Source organism: Oncorhynchus nerka, unplaced genomic scaffold, assembly GCF_034236695.1.
Source record: "Oncorhynchus nerka isolate Pitt River unplaced genomic scaffold, Oner_Uvic_2.0 unplaced_scaffold_1968, whole genome shotgun sequence".
Classification (NCBI taxonomy): Eukaryota; Metazoa; Chordata; class Actinopteri; order Salmoniformes; family Salmonidae; genus Oncorhynchus; species Oncorhynchus nerka.
This window is the reverse complement of record NW_027039359.1, coordinates 23,389-45,000: the sequence shown is the minus strand read 5'-3', so window position 1 is coordinate 45,000 and position 21,612 is coordinate 23,389. Positions and strand designations below refer to the sequence as shown.

The following is a 21,612-nucleotide window of genomic DNA, read 5'->3' as shown; positions in this document are numbered from 1 at the left end:
TGTCTGTCTCCCTGTCTGTCTCCCTGTCTGTCTGTCTGTCTGTCTCCCTGTCTGTCTCCTGTCTGTCTGTCTGTCTCTGTCTGTCTGTCTGTCTGTCTGTCTGTCTGTCTCCTGTCTGTCTGTGTCTGTCTGTCTGTCTGTCTCCCTGTCTGTCTCCTGTCTGTCTGTCTGTCTGTCTGTCTGTCTCCCTGTCTGTCTCCCTGTCTGTCTCCCTGTCTGTCTGTCCCTGTCTGTCTGTCTGTCTGTCTCCTGTCTCCCTGTCTGTCTGTCTGTCTGTCTCCTGTCTGTCTGTCTGTCTCCTGTCTGTCTCTCCTGTCTGTCTGTCTGTCTGTCTGTCTCCTGTCTGTCTCCCTGTCTGTCTGTCTGTCTGTCTCCCTGTCTGTCTCCCTGTCTGTCTCCTGTCTGTCTGTCTGTCTGTCTCCTGTCTGTCTGTCTCCCTGTCTGTCTCCTGTCTGTCTCCCTGTCTGTCTCCCTGTCTGTCTCCTGTCTGTCTCCCTGTCTGTCTCCCTGTCTGTCTCCCTGTCTGTCTCCTGTCTGTCTCCCTGTCTGTCTCCCTGTCTGTCTCCCTGTCTGTCTGTCTGTCTGTCTGTCTCCCTGTCTGTCTCCCTGTCTGTCTCCCTGTCTGTCTGTGTGTCTCCCTGTCTGTCTCCCTGTCTGTCTCCCTGTCTGTCTCTGTCTGTCTGTCTCCCTGTCTGTCTCCTGTCTGTCTCCCTGTCTGTCTCCTGTCTGTCTCCCTGTCTGTCTCCTGTCTGTCTCCCTGTCTGTCTCCCTGTCTGTCTCCCTGTCTGTCTCCCTGTCTGTCTCCCTGTCTGTCTCCCTGTCTGTCTCCTGTCTGTCTCCCTGTCTCCTCCCTGTGTCTCCCTGTCTGTCTCCCTGTCTGTCTCCCTGTCTGTCTCCCTGTCTGTCTCCTGTCTGTCTCCCTGTCTGTCTGTCCTCCCTGTCTGTCTCCTGTCTGTGTCTGTCCCCCTGTCTGTCTCCTGTCTGTCTCCCTGTCTGTCTCCCTGTCTGTCTGTCTGTCTCCCTGTCTCCCTGTCTGTCTCCCTGTCCCTGTCTGTCTCCTGTCTGTCTCCTGTCTGTCTCCCTGTCTGTCTCCCTGTCTGTCTCCTGTCTGTCTCCTGTCTGTCTCCCTGTCTGTCTGTCTCCTGTCTGTCTCCCTGTGTGTCTCCCTGTCTCCCTGTGTGTCTCCCTGTCTGTCTCTCCTGTCTGTCTCCCTGTCTGTCTCCCTGTGTGTCTCCTGTGTGTCTGTCTGTCTCCTGTCTGTCTCCCTGTCTGTCTCCCTGTGTGTCTGTGTAGGCCTCTGAAGAGGATGACAGTAGGGATGCTGATTGCTGCGTTGGCTTTGTAGCCGCTGCCCTGCTGCAGTTACAGATTGATGTGAGTATGTATATATATACACACACACACACACACACACACACACACACACACACACACACACACACACACACACACACACACCCCCACACACACACACCCCCCACACACATACACCCCCCACACACATACACCCCCCACACACATACACCCCCCACACACATACACCCCCCACACACATACACCCCCACACACATACACCCCCATACACCCCACACACATACACCCCCCACACACACATACATCCCCCCCACACACACCCCCCACACACATACACCCCCACACATACACCCCCCCACACACACACATACACCCCCCACACACATACCACCCCCCCCCCACACACACATACACCCCCCCACACACACACATACATCCCCCACACACACATACACCCCCACACACACACACACATCCCCCCCCACACAGTGAGAGAGCAGAAGAGAGTGACAGGGAGAGGGCACGTTTTAATTGTTCTTGCAGGAAACCCTTCCCAAGCTGCCCAAAGGTGTGGCAGGCCAGGTCAAGTTCCTGAATCTCAACCAGGCCCCGCTGACTATTACTATCGATGGGACAGGTGATGTGTCTGTACCAGCTCACCAGGCAAGTCATTTAGCCTCTACTTTCATGTCAAGTGGTGCTCAAAAACTATTCTTGTCTGTCTGATCCTGTTTCCATGACCATGATCCTCCCTGCTTCCTTCAGGTGAATACTGGGGCTACTTGACGTTTGACAAACCAGTCAGAGTCGTGTTCAACAAGAACACCTCAGTGGATCTGCCCTTAATGTCCCAGACCCGACGCACAGCCCTGGTTTCTCCAACCCTGGATATGAACTTGGTGAGTTTGACACTATATTTACTTATCCTAACGTCTGACGAAATGACTCTACAGAACAAAGCTTGGTCCATAGTCATAGGATCTACCACTCTAGTCTTGGTCTCAGTTGATCTACCATTCTAGTCTTGGTCTCAGTTGATCTACCATTCTAGTCTTGGTCTGAGTTGATCTACCATTCTAGTCTTGGTCTCAGTTGATCTACCACTCTAGTCTTGGTCTGTTGATCTACCATTCTAGTCTTGGTCTGTTGATCTACCATTCTAGTCTTGGTCTGAGTTGATCTACGATTCTAGTCTTGGTCTGTTGATCTACCATTCTAGTCTTGGTCTGTTGATCTACCATTCTAGTCTTGGTCTGTTGATCTACCATTCTAGTCTTGGTCTCAGTTGATCTACCATTCTAGTCTTGGTCTGTTGATCTACCATTCTAGTCTTGGTCTGAGTTTATCTACCATTCTAGTCTTGGTCTGAGTTGATCTACCACTCTAGTCTTGGTCTGTTGATCTACCATTCTAGTCTTGGTCTGTTGATCTACCATTCTAGTCTTGGTCTGAGTTGATCTACCATTCTAGTCTTGGTCTGAGTTGATCTACCATTCTAGTCTTGGTCAGTTGATCTACCATTCTAGTCTTGGTCTCAGTTGATCTACCATTCTAGTCTTGGTCTGAGTTGATCTACCATTCTAGTCTTGGTCTGTTGATCTACCATTCTAGTCTTGGTCTGTTGATCTACCATTCTAGTCTTGGTCTGAGTTGATCTACCATTCTAGTCTTGGTCAGTTGATCTACCATTCTAGTCTTGGTCTCAGTTGATCTACCATTCTAGTCTTGGTCTGTTGATCTACCATTCTAGTTTCAGTCCAAGACTCACTCTATCAGCCACTATGTCTGTTGTTGGTATCAGTCTCTCAGCCACTATGTCTGTTGTTGATATCAGCCACTATGTCTGTTGTTGATATCAGTCTATCTGCCACTATGTCTGTTGTTGATATCAGCCACTATGTCTGTTGTTGATATCAGCCACTATGTCTGTTGTTGATATCAGTCTATCAGCCACTATGTCTGTTGTTGATATCAGCCACTATGTCTGTTGTTGATATCAGTCTATCTGCCACTATGTCTGTTGTTGATATCAGCCACTATGTCTGTTGTTGGTATCAGTCTATCAGCCACTATGTCTGTTGTTGGTATCAGTCTCTATATCTGTTGTTGATATCAGCCACTATGTCTGTTGTTGATATCAGTCTATCAGCCACTATGTCTGTTGTATCAGCCACTATATCTGTTGATATCAGTCTATCAGCCACTATATATGTTGTTGATATCAGTCTATCAGCCACTATATCTGTTGTTGATATCAGTCTATCAGCCACTATATCTGTTGTTGATATCAGTCTATCTGCCACTATGTCTGTTGTTGGTATCAGCCACTATATCTGTTGTTGATATCAGTCTCTCAGCCACTATGTCTGTTGTTTTATCAATCAGCCACTATGTCTGTTGTTGATATCAGTCTATCTGCCACTATATCTGTTGTTGGTATCAGTCTCTCAGCCACTATGTCTGTTGTTGATATCAGTCTATCAGCCACTATGTCTGTTGTTGATATCAGCCACTATATCTGTTGTTGATATCAGTCTATCTGCCACTATGTCTGTTGTTGGTATCAGTCTTTCAGCCACTATATCTGTTGTTGGTATCAGTCTCTATATCTGTTGTTGATATCAGCCACTATGTCTGTTGTTGATATCAGTCTCTATATCTGTTGTTGATATCAGTCTTTCAGCCACTATATCTGTTGTTGGTATCAGTCTATCAGCCACTATATCTGTTGTTGGTATCAGTCTATCAGCCACTATGTTTGATATCAGTCTATCAGTCACTATGTCTGTTGTTGATATCAGTCACTATGTCATATCAGCCACTATATCTATATCTGTTGTTGATATCAGTCTCTCACTATATCTGTCACTATGTCACTATGTTGTTGATATCAGTCTATCAGTCACTATGTCTGTTGTTGATATCAGCCACTATGTCTGTTGTTGATATCAGTCTATCAGTCACTATGTCTGTTGTTGATATCAGTCTATCTGCCACTATGTCTGTTGTTGATATCAGCCACTATGTCTGTTGTTGTTGTATCAGCCACTATGTCTGTTGTTGATATCAGTCTATCTGCCACTATGTCTGTTGTTGATATCAGCCACTATATCTGTTGTTGGTATCAGTCTATCTGCCACTATATCTGTTGTTGATATCAGTCTATCAGCCACTATATCTGTTGTTGATATCAGCCACTATATCTGTTGTTGATATCAGTCTATCAGCCACTATATCTGTTGTTGATATCAGTCTATCAGCCACTATGTCTGTTGTTGATATCAGTCTATCAGCCACTATGTCTGTTGTTTTATCAATCAGCCACTATGTCTGTTGTTGATATCAGTCTATCAGCCACTATATCTGTTGTTGATATCAGTCTATCAGTCACTATATCTGTTGTTGATATCAGTCTATCAGTCACTATGTCTGTTGTTGATATCAGCCACTATGTCTGTTGTTGATATCAGTCTATCAGCCACTATGTCTGTTGTTGATATCAGTCTATCAGCCACTATATCTGTTGTTGATATCAGTCTCTCAGCCACTATGTCTGTTGTTTTATCAATCAGCCACTATGTCTGTTGTTGATATCAGTCTATCTGCCACTATATCTGTTGTTGATATCAGTCTCTCAGCCACTATGTCTGTTGTTGATATCAGTCTATCTGCCACTATGTCTGTTGTTGATATCAGTCTCTCAGCCACTATGTCTGTTGTTTTATCAGTCAGCCACTATGGAATGTAACATACCCTCCTGTTTCTCTCTCGTCTGCTCTCTCCAGGTTTACGACTTGAGCAAGAAGCCCGATGACGGCATGAACGCCATCAGGTCAGTTACAACAGTCCCATTAGTGGTTAGGGTCAGGACCCTGAGTGTTACCAACAGTCCCGTTAGTGGATAGGGTCAGGACCCTGAGTGTTACCAACAGTCCCATTAGTGGTTAGGGTCAGGACCCTGAGTGTTACCAACAGTCTTGTTAGTGGATAGGGTCAGGACCCTGAGTGTTACCAACAGTCCCATTAGTGGTTAGGGTCAGGACCCTGAGTGTTACCAACAGTCCCATTAGTGGTTAGGGTCAGGACCCTGAGTGTTACCAACAGTCACATTAGTGGTTAGGGTCTGAACCCTGAGTGTTACCAACAGTCCTGTTAGTGGTTAGGGTCAGGACCCTGAGTGTTACCAACAGTCTTGTTAGTGGTTAGGGTCAGGACCTGAGTGTTACCAACAGTCCTGTTAGTGGTTAGGGTCAGGACCTGAGTGTTACCAACAGTCTTGTTAGTGGTTAGGGTCAGGACCCTGAGTGTTACCAACAGTCCCATTAGTGGTTAGGGCCAGGACCCTGAGTGTTACCAACAGTCCCATTAGTGGTTAGGGTCAGGACCCTGAGTGTTACCAACAGTCCTGTTAGTGGTTAGGGTCAGGACCTGAGTGTTACCAACAGTCTTGTTAGTGGTTAGGGTCAGGACCCTGAGTGTTACCAACAGTCCCATTAGTGGTTAGGGTCAGGACCCTGAGTGTTACCAACAGTCCCATTAGTGGTTAGGGTCAGGACCCTGAGTGTTACCAACAGTCCCATTGGTGGTTAGGGTCAGGACCCTGAGTGTTACCAACAGTCCTGTTAGTGGTTAGGGTCAGGACCTGAGTGTTACCAACAGTCTTGTTAGTGGTTAGGGTCAGGACCCTGAGTGTTACCAACAGTCTTGTTAGTGGTTAGGGTCAGGACCCTGAGTGTTACCAACAGTCTTGTTAGTGGTTAGGGTCAGGACCCTGAGTGTTACCAACAGTCTTGTTAGTGGTTAGGGTCAGGACCCTGAGTGTTACCAACAGTCCCATTAGTGGTTAGGGTCAGGACCTGAGTGTTACCAACAGTCCCATTAGTGGTTAGGGTCAGGACCCTGAGTGTTACCAACAGTCCCATTAGTGGTTAGGGTCAGGACCCTGAGTGTTACCAACAGTCCCATTAGTTGTTAGGGTCAGGACCCTGAGTGTTACCAACAGTCCCATTAGTGGTTAGGGTCAGGACCCTGAGTGTTACCAACAGTCCCATTAGTGGTTAGGGTCAGGACCCTGAGTATTACCAACAGTCCGTTAGTGGATAGGGTCAGGACCCTGAGTGTTACCAACAGTCCCATTAGTGGTTAGGGTCAGGACCTGAGTATTACCAACAGTCCTGTTAGTGTTTAGGGTCAGGACCCTGAGTGTTACCAACAGTCCCATTAGTGGTTAGGGTCAGGACCCTGAGTGTTACCAACAGTCCCGTTAGTGGTTGGGGTCAGGACCCTGAGTGTTACCAACAGTCCAGTTAGTGGTTAAGGTCAGGACCCTGAGTGTTACCAACAGTCTTGTTAGTGGTTAGGGTCAGGACCCTGAGTGTTACCAACAGTCCCGTTAGTGGTTAGGGTCAGGACCCTGAGTGTTACCAACAGTCCTGTTTGTGGTTAGGGTCAGGACCCTGAGTGTTACCAACAGTCCCATTAGTGGTTAGGGTCAGGACCCTGAGTGTTACCAACAGTCACATTAGTGGTTAGGGTCTGAACCCTGAGTGTTACCAACAGTCCTGTTAGTGGTTAGGGTCAGGACCCTGAGTGTTACCAACAGTCTTGTTAGTGGTTAGGGTCAGGACCCTGAGTGTTACCAACAGTCCTGTTAGTGGTTAGGGTCAGGACCCTGAGTGTTACCAACAGTCTTGTTAGTGGTTAGGGTCAGGACCCTGAGTGTTACCAACAGTCCCATTAGTGGTTAGGGCCAGGACCCTGAGTGTTACCAACAGTCCCATTAGTGGTTAGGGTCAGGACCCTGAGTGTTACCAACAGTCCTGTTAGTGGTTAGGGTCAGGACCCTGAGTGTTACCAACAGTCTTGTTAGTGGTTAGGGTCAGGACCCTGAGTGTTACCAACAGTCCCATTAGTGGTTAGGGTCAGGACCCTGAGTGTTACCAACAGTCCCATTAGTGGTTAGGGTCAGGACCCTGAGTGTTACCAACAGTCCCATTAGTGGTTAGGGTCAGGACCCTGAGTGTTACCAACAGTCCTGTTAGTGGTTAGGGTCAGGACCCTGAGTGTTACCAACAGTCTTGTTAGTGGTTAGGGTCAGGACCCTGAGTGTTACCAACAGTCTTGTTAGTGGTTAGGGTCAGGACCCTGAGTGTTACCAACAGTCTTGTTAGTGGTTAGGGTCAGGACCCTGAGTGTTACCAACAGTCTTGTTAGTGGTTAGGGTCAGGACCCTGAGTGTTACCAACAGTCCCATTAGTGGTTAGGGTCAGGACCCTGAGTGTTACCAACAGTCCCATTAGTGGTTAGGGTCAGGACCCTGAGTGTTACCAACAGTCCCATTAGTGGTTAGGGTCAGGACCCTGAGTGTTACCAACAGTCCCATTAGTTGTTAGGGTCAGGACCCTGAGTGTTACCAACAGTCCCATTAGTGGTTAGGGTCAGGACCCTGAGTGTTACCAACAGTCCCATTAGTGGTTAGGGTCAGGACCCTGAGTATTACCAACAGTCCCGTTAGTGGATAGGGTCAGGACCCTGAGTGTTACCAACAGTCCCATTAGTGGTTAGGGTCAGGACCTGAGTATTACCAACAGTCCTGTTAGTGTTTAGGGTCAGGACCCTGAGTGTTACCAACAGTCCCATTAGTGGTTAGGGTCAGGACCCTGAGTGTTACCAACAGTCCCGTTAGTGGTTGGGGTCAGGACACTGAGTGTTACCAACAGTCCAGTTAGTGGTTAAGGTCAGGACCCTGAGTGTTACCAACAGTCTTGTTAGTGGTTAGGGTCAGGACCCTGAGTGTTACCAACAGTCCCGTTAGTGGTTAGGGTCAGGACCCTGAGTGTTACCAACAGTCCTGTTAGTGGTTAGGGTCAGGACCCTGAGTGTTACCAACAGTCCCATTAGTGGTTAGGGTCAGGACCTGAGTGTTACCAACAGTCTTGTTAGTGGTTAGGGTCAGGACCCTGAGTGTTACCAACAGTCTTGTTAGTGGTTAGGGTCAGGACCCTGAGTGTTACCAACAGTCTTGTTAGTGGTTAGGGTCAGGACCCTGAGTGTTACCAACAGTCCCATTAGTGGTTAGGGTCAGGACCTGAGTGTTACCAACAGTCCCATTAGTGGTTAGGGTCAGGACCCTGAGTGTTACCAACAGTCCCATTAGTGGTTAGGGTCAGGACCCTGAGTGTTACCAACAGTCCCATTAGTTGTTAGGGTCAGGACCCTGAGTGTTACCAACAGTCCCATTAGTGGTTAGGGTCAGGACCCTGAGTGTTACCAACAGTCCCATTAGTGGTTAGGGTCAGGACCTGAGTATTACCAACAGTCCCGTTAGTGGATAGGGTCAGGACCCTGAGTGTTACCAACAGTCCCATTAGTGGTTAGGGTCAGGACCCTGAGTATTACCAACAGTCCTGTTAGTGTTTAGGGTCAGGACCCTGAGTGTTACCAACAGTCCCATTAGTGGTTAGGGTCAGGACCCTGAGTGTTACCAACAGTCCCGTTAGTGGTTGGGGTCAGGACACTGAGTGTTACCAACAGTCCAGTTAGTGGTTAAGGTCAGGACCCTGAGTGTTACCAACAGTCTTGTTAGTGGTTAGGGTCAGGACCCTGAGTGTTACCAACAGTCCCGTTAGTGGTTAGGGTCAGGACCCTGAGTGTTACCAACAGTCCTGTTAGTGGTTAGGGTCAGGACCCTGAGTGTTACCAACAGTCCCATTAGTGGTTAGGGTCAGGACCCTGAGTGTTACCAACAGTCTTGTTAGTGGTTAGGGTCAGGACCCTGAGTGTTACCAACAGTCCCGTTAGTGGTTAGGGTCAGGACCCTGAGTGTTACCAACAGTCCTGTTAGTGGTTAGGACCCTGAGTGTTACCAACAGTCCCGTTAGTGGTTAGGGTCAGGACCCTGAGTGTTACCAACAGTCTTGTTAGTGGTTAGGGTCAGGACCCTGAGTGTTACCAACAGTCCCGTTAGTGGTTAGGGTCAGGACCCTGAGTGTTACCAACAGTCTTGTTAGTGGTTAGGGTCAGGACCCTGAGTGTTACCAACAGTCCTGTTAGTGGTTAGGGTCAGGACCCTGAGTGTTACCAACAGTCTTGTTAGTGGTTAGGGTCAGGACCCTGAGTGTTACCAACAGTCCCGTTAGTGGTTAGGGTCAGGACCCTGAGTGTTACCAACAGTCTTGTTAGTGGTTAGGGTCAGGACCCTGAGTGTTACCAACAGTCCTGTTAGTGGTTAGGGTCAGGACCCTGAGTGTTACCAACAGTCCCGTTAGTGGTTAGGGTTAGGACCCTGAGTGTTACCAACAGTCTTGTTAGTGGTTAGGGTCTGGACCCTGAGTGTTACCAACAGTCTTGTTAGTGGTTAGGTCTGGGTTCTGAACTGATCAATGAGTTTATCCATCTAAAGTGTTCCTGACCTGTGGTTTTGCTCTTTCATACCGTAGATTTGTGAATGGTTTGGCCAGTCCGTTGAATGTTACGCTGGGAGTCGGTGACATCGCTCCCCTCTGTCTGTCTCCAACTACAGTCTGGTTCCACAGGGAAAGTGAGTGGCTTTTCGCTTCATATCAACACACATTCATACCGTATGGGGGACGAGGAGAGAGATCTGATTGGCTGTTGTGTGTCTCAGGGCGGAGTTTACCATCATGAACAGAGGTGGTGCATCGTGTCTGTACTCTAAAGAGATGGGCTTTGGCAGCGCCTTCACCCTCGTCATACCATCCACATTCAACATCGCAACCCCTGATGTAAGTCCTCTATCCTATAAACCCCTGATACCCAACCCTCAACCAAACTAGCAATGTGCTGAGTCTGATTGTGTTGTGAAGGCCCATGTTGGGCTGTTTGTTGTGTCTGAATGTGTTGTGAAGGCCCATGTTGGGCTGTTTCCTGTGTCTGATTGTGTTGTGAAGGCCCATGTTTTTCTGTTTGTTGTGTCTGATTGTGTTGTGAAGGCCCATGTTGGGCTGTTTGTTGTGTCTGATTGTGTTGTGAAGGCCCATGTTTTTCTGTTTGTTGTGTCTGATTGTGTTGTGAAGGCCCATGTTGGGCTGTTTCCTGTGTCTGATTGTGTTGTGAAGGCCCATGTTGGGCTGTTTCCTGAGTCTGATTGTGTTGTGAAGGTCCATGTTGGGCTGTTTGTTGTGTCTGATTGTGTTGTGAAGGCCCATGTTGGGCTGTTTCCTGTGTCTGATTGTGTTGTGAAGGCCAATGTTTTTCTGTTTGTTGTGTCTGATTGTGTTTTGAAGGCCCATGTTGGGCTGTTTGTTGTGTCTGATTGTGTTGTGAAGGCCCATGCTTTTCTGTTTGTTGTGTCTGATTGTGTTGTGAAGGCCCATGTTGGGCTGTTTGCTGTGTCTGATTGTGTTGTGAAGGCCCATGTTGGGCTGTTTCCTGTGTCTGATTGTGTTGTGAAGGCCCATGTTGGGCTGTTTCCTGTGTCTGATTGTGTTGTGAAGGCCCATGTTGGGCTGTTTCCTGTGTCTGATTGTGTTGTGAAGGCCCATGCTGGGCTGTTTCCTGTGTCTGATTGTGTTGTGAAGGCCCATGTTGGGCTGTTTCCTGTGTCTGTATGTGTTGTGAAGGCCCATGTCGGGCTGTTTGCTGTGTCTGATTGTGTTGTGAAGGCCCATGCTGGGCTGTTTCCTGTGTCTGATTGTGTTGTGAAGGCCCATGTTGGGCTGTTTGTTGTGTCTGAATGTGTTGTGAAGGCCCATGTTGGGCTGTTTCCTGTGTCTGATTGTGTTGTGAAGGCCCATGTTTTTCTGTTTGTTGTGTCTGATTGTGTTGTGAAGGCCCATGTTGGGCTGTTTGTTGTGTCTGATTGTGTTGTGAAGGCCCATGTTTTTCTGTTTGTTGTGTCTGATTGTGTTGTGAAGGCCCATGTTGGGCTGTTTCCTGTGTCTGATTGTGTTGTGAAGGCCCATGTTGGGCTGTTTCCTGTGTCTGATTGTGTTGTGAAGGCCCATGTTGGGCTGTTTCCTGTGTCTGATTGTGTTGTGAAGGCCCATGTTGGGCTGTTTCCTGTGTCTGATTGTGTTGTGAAGGCCCATGTTGGGCTGTTTCCTGTGTCTGATTGTGTTGTGAAGGCCCATGTTGGGCTGTTTGTTGTGTCTGATTGTGTTGTGAAGGCCCATGTTGGGCTGTTTCCTGTGTCTGATTGTGTTGTGAAGGCCCATGTTGGGCTGTTTCCTGTGTCTGATTGTGTTGTGAAGGCCCATGTTGGGCTGTTTCCTGTGTCTGATTGTGTTGTGAAGGCCCATGTTGGGCTGTTTCCTGTGTCTGATTGTGTTGTGAAGGCCCATGTTGGGCTGTTTCCTGTGTCTGATTGTGTTGTGAAGGCCCATGTTGGGCTGTTTCCTGTGTCTGATTGTGTTGTGAAGGCCCATGTTGGGCTGTTGTCCTGTGTCTGATTGTGTCTGTTGTTGAAGGCCCATGTTGGGCTGTTTGTTGTGTCTGATTGTGTTGTGAAGGCCCATGTTGGGCTGTTTGTTGTGTCTGATTGTGTTGTGAAGGCCCATGTTGGGCTGTTTCTGTGTCTGATTGTGTTGTGAAGGCCCATGTTGGGCTGTTTGTTGTGTCTGATTGTGTTGTGAAGGCCCATGTTGGGCTGTTTGTTGTGTCTGATTGTGTTGTGAAGGCCCATGTTGGGCTGTTGTGTCTGATTGTGTTGTGAAGGCCCATGTTGGGCTGTTTGTTGTGTCTGTGTTGTGAAGGCCCATGTTGGGCTGTTTGTTGTGTCTGATTGTGTTGTGAAGGCCCATGTTGGGCTGTTTGTTGTGTCTGATTGTGTTGTGAAGGCCCATGTTGGGCTGTTTGTTGTGTCTGATTGTGTTGTGAAGGCCCATGTTGGGCTGTTTGTTGTGTCTGATTGTGTTGTGAAGGCCCATGTTGGGCTGTTTACCAGGGTTTTAAAATATGTTTTTCTGTTTATTCTTTTTGTAGTAATAGTGTTTCATGTGTTGATTACTGTGTCCAGTGTTGGCAGGCCATCCAGGTGGTAGAAGACATCAAGCCCAACACCATCCACATGGGCTGGCAGATCCCTCAGTACTTCCTCATGACAGCAGGAGAGGTGGTGTTCTCTGTGACTGGCCTGGAGTTCTCCTACTCGCAGGTAGGGGGCGCCACTGTCCTCTCTCACCCGTCACACTAGCCTTGGTCTCTAGTGGCTCTCTTCTCTGTCATCCAAACACAACTCAACTCAGACCTGTTACCACCTGTCAATTAACTTTCAATTCTCATTTCAACCCAAAACCTAATTGCACACCTCTTCTTGCTCTGCAGGCTCCTAGCAACATGAAGTCGGTGCTGCAGGCTGGTTGGCTGTTCACCGTCGCCGTGGGAAACATCATAGTGCTGATTGTTGCCGAGGCAGCACAGCTCCCAGATCAGGTTACTACAGATCTTCTAACATCTAGAACCCTATAAAACCCTCTAAACAATACTGACCACTGTACTGAGGTCAGATAGGGCCTAAGTTCATTGATATCTAAACCTTGTTGTCTGTGTGTTCCAGGGGGCAGAGTAGTGATAATAACCCCTGTGTGTCTGTGTGTTCCAGGGGGCAGAGTAGTGATATTAACCCCTGTGTGTTCCAGGGGGCAGAGTAGTGATATTAACCCCTGTGTGTTCCAGGGGGCAGAGTAGTGATATTAACCCCTGTGTGTCTGTGTGTTCCAGGGGGCAGAGTAGTGATATTAACCCCTGTGTGTTCCAGGGGCAGAGTAGTGATATTAACCCTGTGTGTTCCAGGGGTAGAGTAGTGATATTAACCCCTGTGTGTCTGTGTTTCCAGGGGGTAGAGTAGTGATATTAACCCCTGTGTGTTCCAGGGGGCAGAGTAGTGATATTAACCCTGTGTGTCTGTGTGTTCCAGGGGCAGAGTAGTGATATTAACCCTGTGTGTTCCAGGGGGCAGAGTAGTGATATTAACCCCTGTGTGTCTGTGTGTTCCAGGGGGCAGAGTAGTGATATTAACCCTGTGTGTTCCAGTGGGCAGAGTAGTGATATTAACCCTGTGTGTCTGTGTGTTCCAGGGGCAGAGTAGTGATATTAACCCCTGTGTGTCTGTGTGTTCCAGGGGCAGAGTAGTGATATTAACCCCTGTGTGTTCCAGGGCAGAGTAGTGATATTAACCCCTGTGTGTTCCAGGGGTAGAGTAGTGATATTAACCCCTGTGTGTTCAGGGGTAGAGTAGTGATATTAACCCTGTGTGTCTGTGTGTTCAGGGGTAGAGTAGTGATATTAACCCCTGTGTGTTCCAGGGGCAGAGTAGTGATATTAACCCCTGTGTGTTCCAGGGGCAGAGTAGTGATATTAACCCTGTGTGTTCCAGTGGGCAGAGTAGTGATATTAACCCCTGTGTGTCTGTGTGTTCCAGGGGGTAGAGTAGTGATATTAACCCCTGTGTGTTCCAGGGGGTAGAGTAGTGATATTAACCCCTGTGTGTCTGTGTGTTCCAGGGGGTAGAGTAGTGATATTAACCCCTGTGTGTTCCAGGGGGTAGAGTAGTGATATTAACCCCTGTGTGTCTGTGTGTTCCAGGGGGTAGAGTAGTGATATTAACCCCTGTGTGTCTGTGTGTTCCAGGGGGCAGAATAGTGATATTAACCCCTGTGTGTCTGTGTGTTCCAGGGGGCAGAGTAGTGATATTAACCCCTGTGTGTTCCAGGGGGTAGAGTAGTGATATTAACCCCTGTGTGTTCCAGGGGGTAGAGTAGTGATATTAACCCCTGTGTGTCTGTGTGTTGCAGGGGGCAGAGTAGTGATATTAACCCCTGTGTGTTCCAGGGGGCAGAGTAGTGATATTAACCCCTGTGTGTTCCAGGGGGCAGAGTAGTGATATTAACCCCTGTGTGTTCCAGGGGGCAGAGTAGTGATATTAACCCCTGTGTGTCTGTGTGTTCAGGGGTAGAGTAGTGATATTAACCCTGTGTGTTCCAGGGGCAGAGTAGTGATATTAACCCTGTGTGTTCCAGGGGGCAGAGTAGTGATATTAACCCCTGTGTGTTCCAGGGGCAGAGTAGTGATATTAACCCCTGTGTGTTCCAGGGGGTAGAGTAGTGATATTAACCCCTGTGTGTTCCAGGGGGCAGAGTAGTGATATTAACCCCTGTGTGTCTGTGTGTTCCAGGGGGCAGAGTAGTGATATTAACCCCTGTGTGTTCCAGGGGGCAGAGTAGTGATATTAACCCCTGTGTGTCTGTGTGTTCCAGGGGGCAGAGTAGTGATATTAACCCTGTGTGTCTGTGTGTTCCAGGGGGCAGAGTAGTGATATTAACCCCTGTGTGTTCCAGGGGGCAGAGTAGTGATATTAACCCCTGTGTGTCTGTGTGTTCCAGTGGGCAGAGTAGTGATATTAACCCCTGTGTGTTCCAGGGGGCAGAGTAGTGATATTAACCCCTGTGTGTTCCAGGGGGCAGAGTAGTGATATTAACCCCTGTGTGTCTGTGTGTTCCAGGGGGCAGAGTAGTGATATTAACCCCTGTGTGTCTGTGTGTTCCAGGGGGCAGAGTAGTGATATTAACCCCTGTGTGTCTGTGTGTTCCAGGGGGCAGAGTAGTGATATTAACCGCTGTGTGTTCCAGGGGGCAGAGTAGTGATATTAACCCCTGTGTGTTCCAGGGGGTAGAGTAGTGATATTAACCCCTGTGTGTTCCAAGGGGTAGGGTAGTGATATTAACCCCTGTGTGTCTGTGTGTTCCAGTGGGCAGAATACATCCTGTTTGCCTCTCTCCTTGTGGTGGTGTGTATTGTGTTCGCCGTCATGTCCTACTTCTACACCTACACTGACCCAGCGGAGATCGAGGCCCAGTTCCGCCAGCCGGAACACGAGCCGGAGGAGAAGAAGAGAGATCGGGTTGAGATGGAGAGAAAGGACTCAGACTGCAGCAAGAGCAGCAAGGGTTCTGACAAGAAGAAGAGGGATTCTGTTGTTGAGCAGCATAACCAAGACGTCAAACAGAGCAAGATGTGAAACTCCCCATTCACACCACCTCCTCCTCCTGAACCAATCAGAACAGGTCTCAGAGAGAGAACCATTGGAACTTAATCTTATGAACATTAATCCTTACAGCTTTATGGGTACATTTTGACTTTGATATATTGTAAATCATTTTTTTTACAACGATTTATTTTGCACCATGTAGCAAAAGCAACATTATGAATGTATTTTTTGCTCATCATAATTTATTTGAAAGAGGACATACTGTTTGAATGACCATTCCTATTCTGTTCCCAGTACAGTGTTTTGTGTACTGGATATGTAGTTGTTTTGGGTTTGATGTTGCCAGGGACTCTTGGTATTAATTCCACACCAAGTGAGTCCCTGGCAGTCAAGTGCTTCAATAAAGAGGATGAGTCTAACTTTGTGTCGTGATATTGTTAGCCAGGTGTAAGGTAATCATTAGTCCAGGTAATCATTAGTCCAGGTAATCATTAGTCCAGGTAATCATTAGTCCAGGTAATCATTAGGTGTAAGGTAATCATTAGTCCAGGTAATCATTAGTCCAGGTAATCATTAGGTGTAAGGTAATCATTAGTCCAGGTAATCATTAGTCCAGGTAATCATTAGTCCAGGTAATCATTAGGTGTAAGGTAATCATTAGTCCAGGTAATCATTAGTCCAGGTAATCATTAGTCCAGGTAATCATTAGTCCAAACATTAGCAAACCGCTTTGTTTTGCAATGAAAATGAGAGTTTCTTTTGGACAAAATCAGACCAGTTTAGTATCACTACTCTACCCCCTGGAACAATCAGACCGCTCCATCCCAGTTTAGTTTGGTTCCTAGGGGTTAATATCACTACTCTACCCCCTGGAACAATCAGACCCCTCCATCCCAGTTTAGTTTGGTTCCTAGGGGTTAATATCACTACTCTACCCCCTGGAACACACAGGGGTTAATATCACTACTCTACCCCCTGGAACACACAGGGGTTAATGTCACTACTCTACCCCCTGGAACAATCAGACCCCTCCATCCCAGTTTAGTTTGGTTCCTAGGGGTTAATATCACTACTCTACCCCCTGGAACACACAGGGGTTAATATCACTACTCTGCCCCCTGGAACACACAGGGGTTAATATCACTACTCTACCCCCTGGAACACACAGGGGTTAATATCACTACTCTACCCCCTGGAACACACAGGGGTTAATATCACTACTCTGCCCCCTGGAACAATCAGACCCCTCCATCCCAGTTTGGTTCCTAGGGGTTAATATCACTACTCTACCCCCTGGAACAATCAGACCCCTCCATCCCAGTTTAGTTTGGTTCCTAGGGGTTAATATCACTACTCTACCCCCTGGAACAATCAGACCCCTCCATCCCAGTTTAGTTTGGTTCCTAGGGGTTATTATCACTACTCTACCCCCTGGAACACACAGGGGTTAATATCACTACTCTACCCCCTGGAACACACAGGGGTTAATATCACTACTCTACCCCCTGGAACAATCAGACCCCTCCATCCCAGTTTAGTTTGGTTCCTAGGGGTTAATATCACTACTCTACCCCCTGGAACACACAGGGGTTAATATCACTACTCTACCCCCTGGAACAATCAGACCCCTCCATCCCAGTTTGGTTCCTAGGGGTTAATATCACTACTCTACCCCCTGGAACAATCAGACCCCTCCATCCCAGTTTAGTTTGGTTCCTAGGGGTTAATATCACTACTCTACCCCCTGGAACACACAGGGGTTAATATCACTACTCTACCCCCTGGAACAATCAGACCCCTCCATCCCAGTTTAGTTTGGTTCCTAGGGTTAATATCACTACTCTACCCCTGGAACACACAGGGGTTAATATCACTACTCTACCCCCTGGAACACACAGGGGTTAATATCACTACTCTACCCCCTGGAACAATCAGACCCCTCCATCCCAGTTTAGTTTGGTTCCTAGGGGTTAATATCACTACTCTGCCCCTTGGAACACACATTTAAGACATTACATTTACATTTAAGTCATTTAGCAGACGCTCTTATCCAGAGCGACTTACAAATTGGTGCTTTCACCTTATGACATCCAGTGGAACAGCCACTTTACAATAGTGCATCTAGGTCTTTTAAGGGGGGTGAGAAGGATTACTTTATCCTATCCTAGGTATTCCTTAAAGAGGTGGGGTTTCAGGTGTCTCCGGAAGGTGGTGATTGACTCCGCTGTCCTGGCGTCGTGAGGGAGTTTGTTCCACCATTGGGGGGCCAGAGCAGCGAACAGTTTTGACTGGGCTGAGCGGGAACTGTACTTCCTCAGTGGTAGGGAGGCGAGCAGGCCAGAGGTGGATGAACGCAGTGCCCTTGTTTGGGTGTAGGGCCTGATCAGAGCCTGGAGGTACTGAGGTGCCGTTCCCCCCACAGCTCCGTAGGCAAGCACCATGGTCTTGTAGCGGATGCGAGCTTCAACTGGAAGCCAGTGGAGAGAGCGGAGGAGCGGGGTGACGTGGAGAGAACTTGGGAAGGTTGAACACCAGACGGGCTGCGGCGTTCTGGATGAGTTGTAGGGGTTTAATGGCACAGGCAGGGAGCCCAGCCAACAGCGAGTTGCAGTAATCCAGACGGGAGATGACAAGTGCCTGGATTAGGACCTGCGCCGCTTCCTGTGTGAGGCAGGGTCGTACTCTGCGGATGTTGTAGAGCATGAACCTACAGGAACGGGCCACCGCCTTGATGTTATTTGAGAACGACAGGGTGTTGTCCAGGATCACGCCAAGGTTCTTGGCGCTCTGGGACGAGGACACAATGGAGTTGTCAACCGTGATGGCGAGATCATGGAACGGGCAGTCCTTCCCGGGAGGAAGAGCAGCTCCGTCTTGCCGAGGTTCAGCTTGAGGTGATGATCCGTCATCCACACTGATATGTCTGCCAGACATGCAGAGATGCGATTCGCCACCTGGTCGTCAGAAGGGGGAAAGGAGAAGATTAATTGTGTGTCGTCTGCATAGCAATGATAGGAGAGACCATGTGAGGTTATGACAGAGCCAAGTGACTTGGTGTATAGCGAGAATAGGAGAGGGCCCAGAACAGAGCCTGGGGGACACCAGTGGTGAGAGCACGTGGTGAGGAGACGGATTCTCGCCACGCCACCTGGTAGGAGCGACCTGTCAGGTAGGACGCAATCCCAGCGTGGGCCGCGCCGGAGATGCCCAACTCGGAGAGGGTGGAGAGGGGAGGATCTGATGGTTCACAGTATCGAAGGCAGCCGATAGGTCTAGAAGGATGAGAGCAGAGGAGAGAGAGTTAGCTTTAGCAGTGCGGAGCGCCTCCGTGATACAGAGAAGAGCAGTCTCAGTTGAATGACTAGTCTTGAAACCTGACTGATTTGGATCAAGAAGGTCATTCTGAGAGAGATAGCGGGAGAGCTGGCCAAGGACGGCACGTTCAAGAGTTTTGGAGAGAAAAGAAAGAAGGGATACTGGTCTGTAGTTGTTGACATCGGAGGATCGAGTGTAGGTTTTTTTCAGAAGGGGTGCAACTCTCGCTCTCTTGAAGACGGGAGGGACGTAGCCAGCGGTCAGGGATGAGTTGATGAGCGAGGTGAGGTAAGGGAGAAGGTCACCGAGATGGTCTGGAGAAGAGAGGAGGGGATAGGGTCAAGCGGGCAGGTTGTTGGGCGGCCGGCCGTCACAAGACGCGAGATGTCATCTGGAGAGAGAGGGGAGAAAGAGGTCAGAGCACAGGGTAGGGCAGTGTGAGCAGAACCAGCGGTGTCGTTTGACTTAGCAACGAGGATCGGATGTCGTCGACCTTCTTTTCAAAATGGTTGACGAAGTCATCTGCAGAGAGGGAGGAGGGGGAGGGGAGGAGGATTCAAGAGGGAGGAGAAGGTGGCAAAGAGCTTCCTAGGGTTAGAGGCAGATGCTTGGAATTTAGAGTGGTAGGAAGTGGCTTTAGCAGAGACAGAGGAGGAAAATGTAGAGAGGAGGGAGTGAAAGGATGCCAGGTCCGCAGGGAGGCGAGTTTTCCTCCATTTCCGCTCGGCTGCCCGGGAGCCCTGTTCTGTGAGCTCGCAATGAGTCGCCGAGCCACGGAGGCGGGAGGGGAGGACCGAGCCGGCCTGGAGGATAGGGGACATAGAGAGTCAAAGGATGCAGAAAGGGAGGAGAGGAGGGTTGAGGAGGCAGAATCAGGAGATAGGTTGGAGAAGGTTTGAGCAGAGGGAAGAGATGATAGGATGAGGATGGAAGAGGAGAGAGTAGCGGGGGAGAGAGAGCGAAGGTTGGGACGGCGCGATACCATCCGAGTAGGGGCAGTGTGGGAAGTGTTGGATGAGAGCGAGAGGGAAAAGGATACAAGGTAGTGGTCGGAGACTTGGAGGGGAGTTGCAATGAGGTTAGTGGAGGAACAGCATCTAGTAAAGATGAGGTCGAGCGTATTGCCTGCCTTGTGAGTAGGGGGGAAGGTGAGAGGGTGAGGTCAAAAGAGGAGAGGAGGGAAAGAAGGAGGCAGAGAGGAATGAGTCAAAGGTAGACGTGGGGAGGTTAAAGTCGCCCAGAACTGTGAGAGGTGAGCCGTCCTCAGGAAAGGAGCTTATCAAGGCATCAAGCTCATTGATGAACTCTCCGAGGGAACCTGGAGGGCGATAAATGATAAGGATGTTAAGCTTGAAAGGGCTGGTAACTGTGACAGCATGGAATTCAAAGGAGGCGATAGACAGATGGGTAAGGGGAGAAAGAGAGAATGACCACTTGGGAGAGATGAGGATCCCGGTGCCACCACCCCGCTGACCAGAAGCTCTCGGGTGTGCGAGAGCACGTGGGCGGACGAAGAGAGAGCAGTAGGAGTAGCGGTGTTGTCTGTGGTGATCCATGTTTCCGTCAGAGCCAAGAAGTCGAGGGACTGGAGGGAGGCATAGGCTGAGATGAACTCTGCCTTGTTGGCCGCAGATCGGCAGTTCCAGAGGCTACCGGAGACCTGGAACTCCACGTGGGTCGTGCGCGCTGGGACCACCAGATTAGGTGGCGCGCCATGCGGTGTGGAGCGTTTGTATGGTCTGTGCAGAGAGGAGAGAACAGGGATAGACAGACACATAGTTGACAGGCTAGAGAAGAGGCTACGCTAATGCAGAGGAGATTGGAATGACAAGTGGACTACACGTCTCGAATGTTCAGAAAGTTAAGCTTACGTAGCAAGAATCTAATTGACTAAAATGATTAAAATGATACAGTACTGCTGAGGTAGGCTAGCTGCGTTGTTGACACTACCCTAATCAAGTCGTTCCGTTGAGTGTGAAGTTTCTACAATGCTGCTTTTCGGGGCAAGCTGGCTAGCTAGCAGTGTTGGTTACGTTACGTTGCTAGGAGAACGACAATAGCTGACTAGCTAACCTAGAAAATCGCTCTAGACTACACAATTATCTTTGAAACAAGGACGGCTATGTAGCTAGCTATGTAGCTAGCTACGATCAAACAAATCACACCGTTGGGACTGTAATGAAATGAAATGAAAATATGATACTACCTGTGGAGCGAAGCGAATGCGACCGGAATGCGAAAGTTCTATTCAGTAGACGTTGGCTGGCTATTGGCTAGCTAGGAGTGTCTCCTACGTTAAGGACGACAAAATAGCTGGCTAGCTAACCTCGGTAAATTAAGATAATCACTCTAAGACTACACACTCTAACTACACAATTATCTTGGATACGAAGACAGCAAAGACAACTATGTAGCTAGCTAACACTACACTAATCAAGTCGTTCAGTTGAGTGTGATAGTTACTACAGTGCTACGGTAGACGGTGAACGTGTTGGGCAGATAGGAGACGACGAAATACGATAATTACGCAATTATCTTTGATACAACGACGACTATGTAGCTAGCTAAGAAGAAATTGCTAAGATTAGACAAATCAGACCGTTGTACTATAATGAAATGTAATGAAATGTAATGAAAAAGTTATACAACCTGCAGACCGAAGCGCGGATGCGACCGATATTAACCCCCCACAGGGGTTAATATCACTACTCTACCCCCTGGAACACACAGGGGTTAATATCACTACTCTACCCCCTGGAACAATCAGACCCCTCCATCCCAGTTTAGTTCCTAGGGGTTAATATCACTACTCTACCCCCTGGAACACACAGGGGTTAATATCACTACTCTACCCCCTGGAACACACAGGGGTTAATATCACTACTCTACCCCCTGGAACACACAGGGATTAATATCACTACTCTACCCCCTGGAACAATCAGACCGCTCCATCCCAGTTTGGTTTGGTTCCTAGGGGTTAATATCACTACTCTACCCCCTGGAACACACAGGGGTTAATATCACTACTCTACCCCCTG

General features: G+C 48.6%; 1 pseudogene; it reads left to right on the top strand.

Annotated features, from left to right (window-relative positions):
- The window catches only part of LOC135567514 (solute carrier family 15 member 1-like), a 24,446-nt pseudogene extending 8,768 nt beyond the window's left edge, over positions 1 to 15,678 (top strand).
- Positions 15,679 to 21,612: the final 5,934 nt, after the last annotated feature.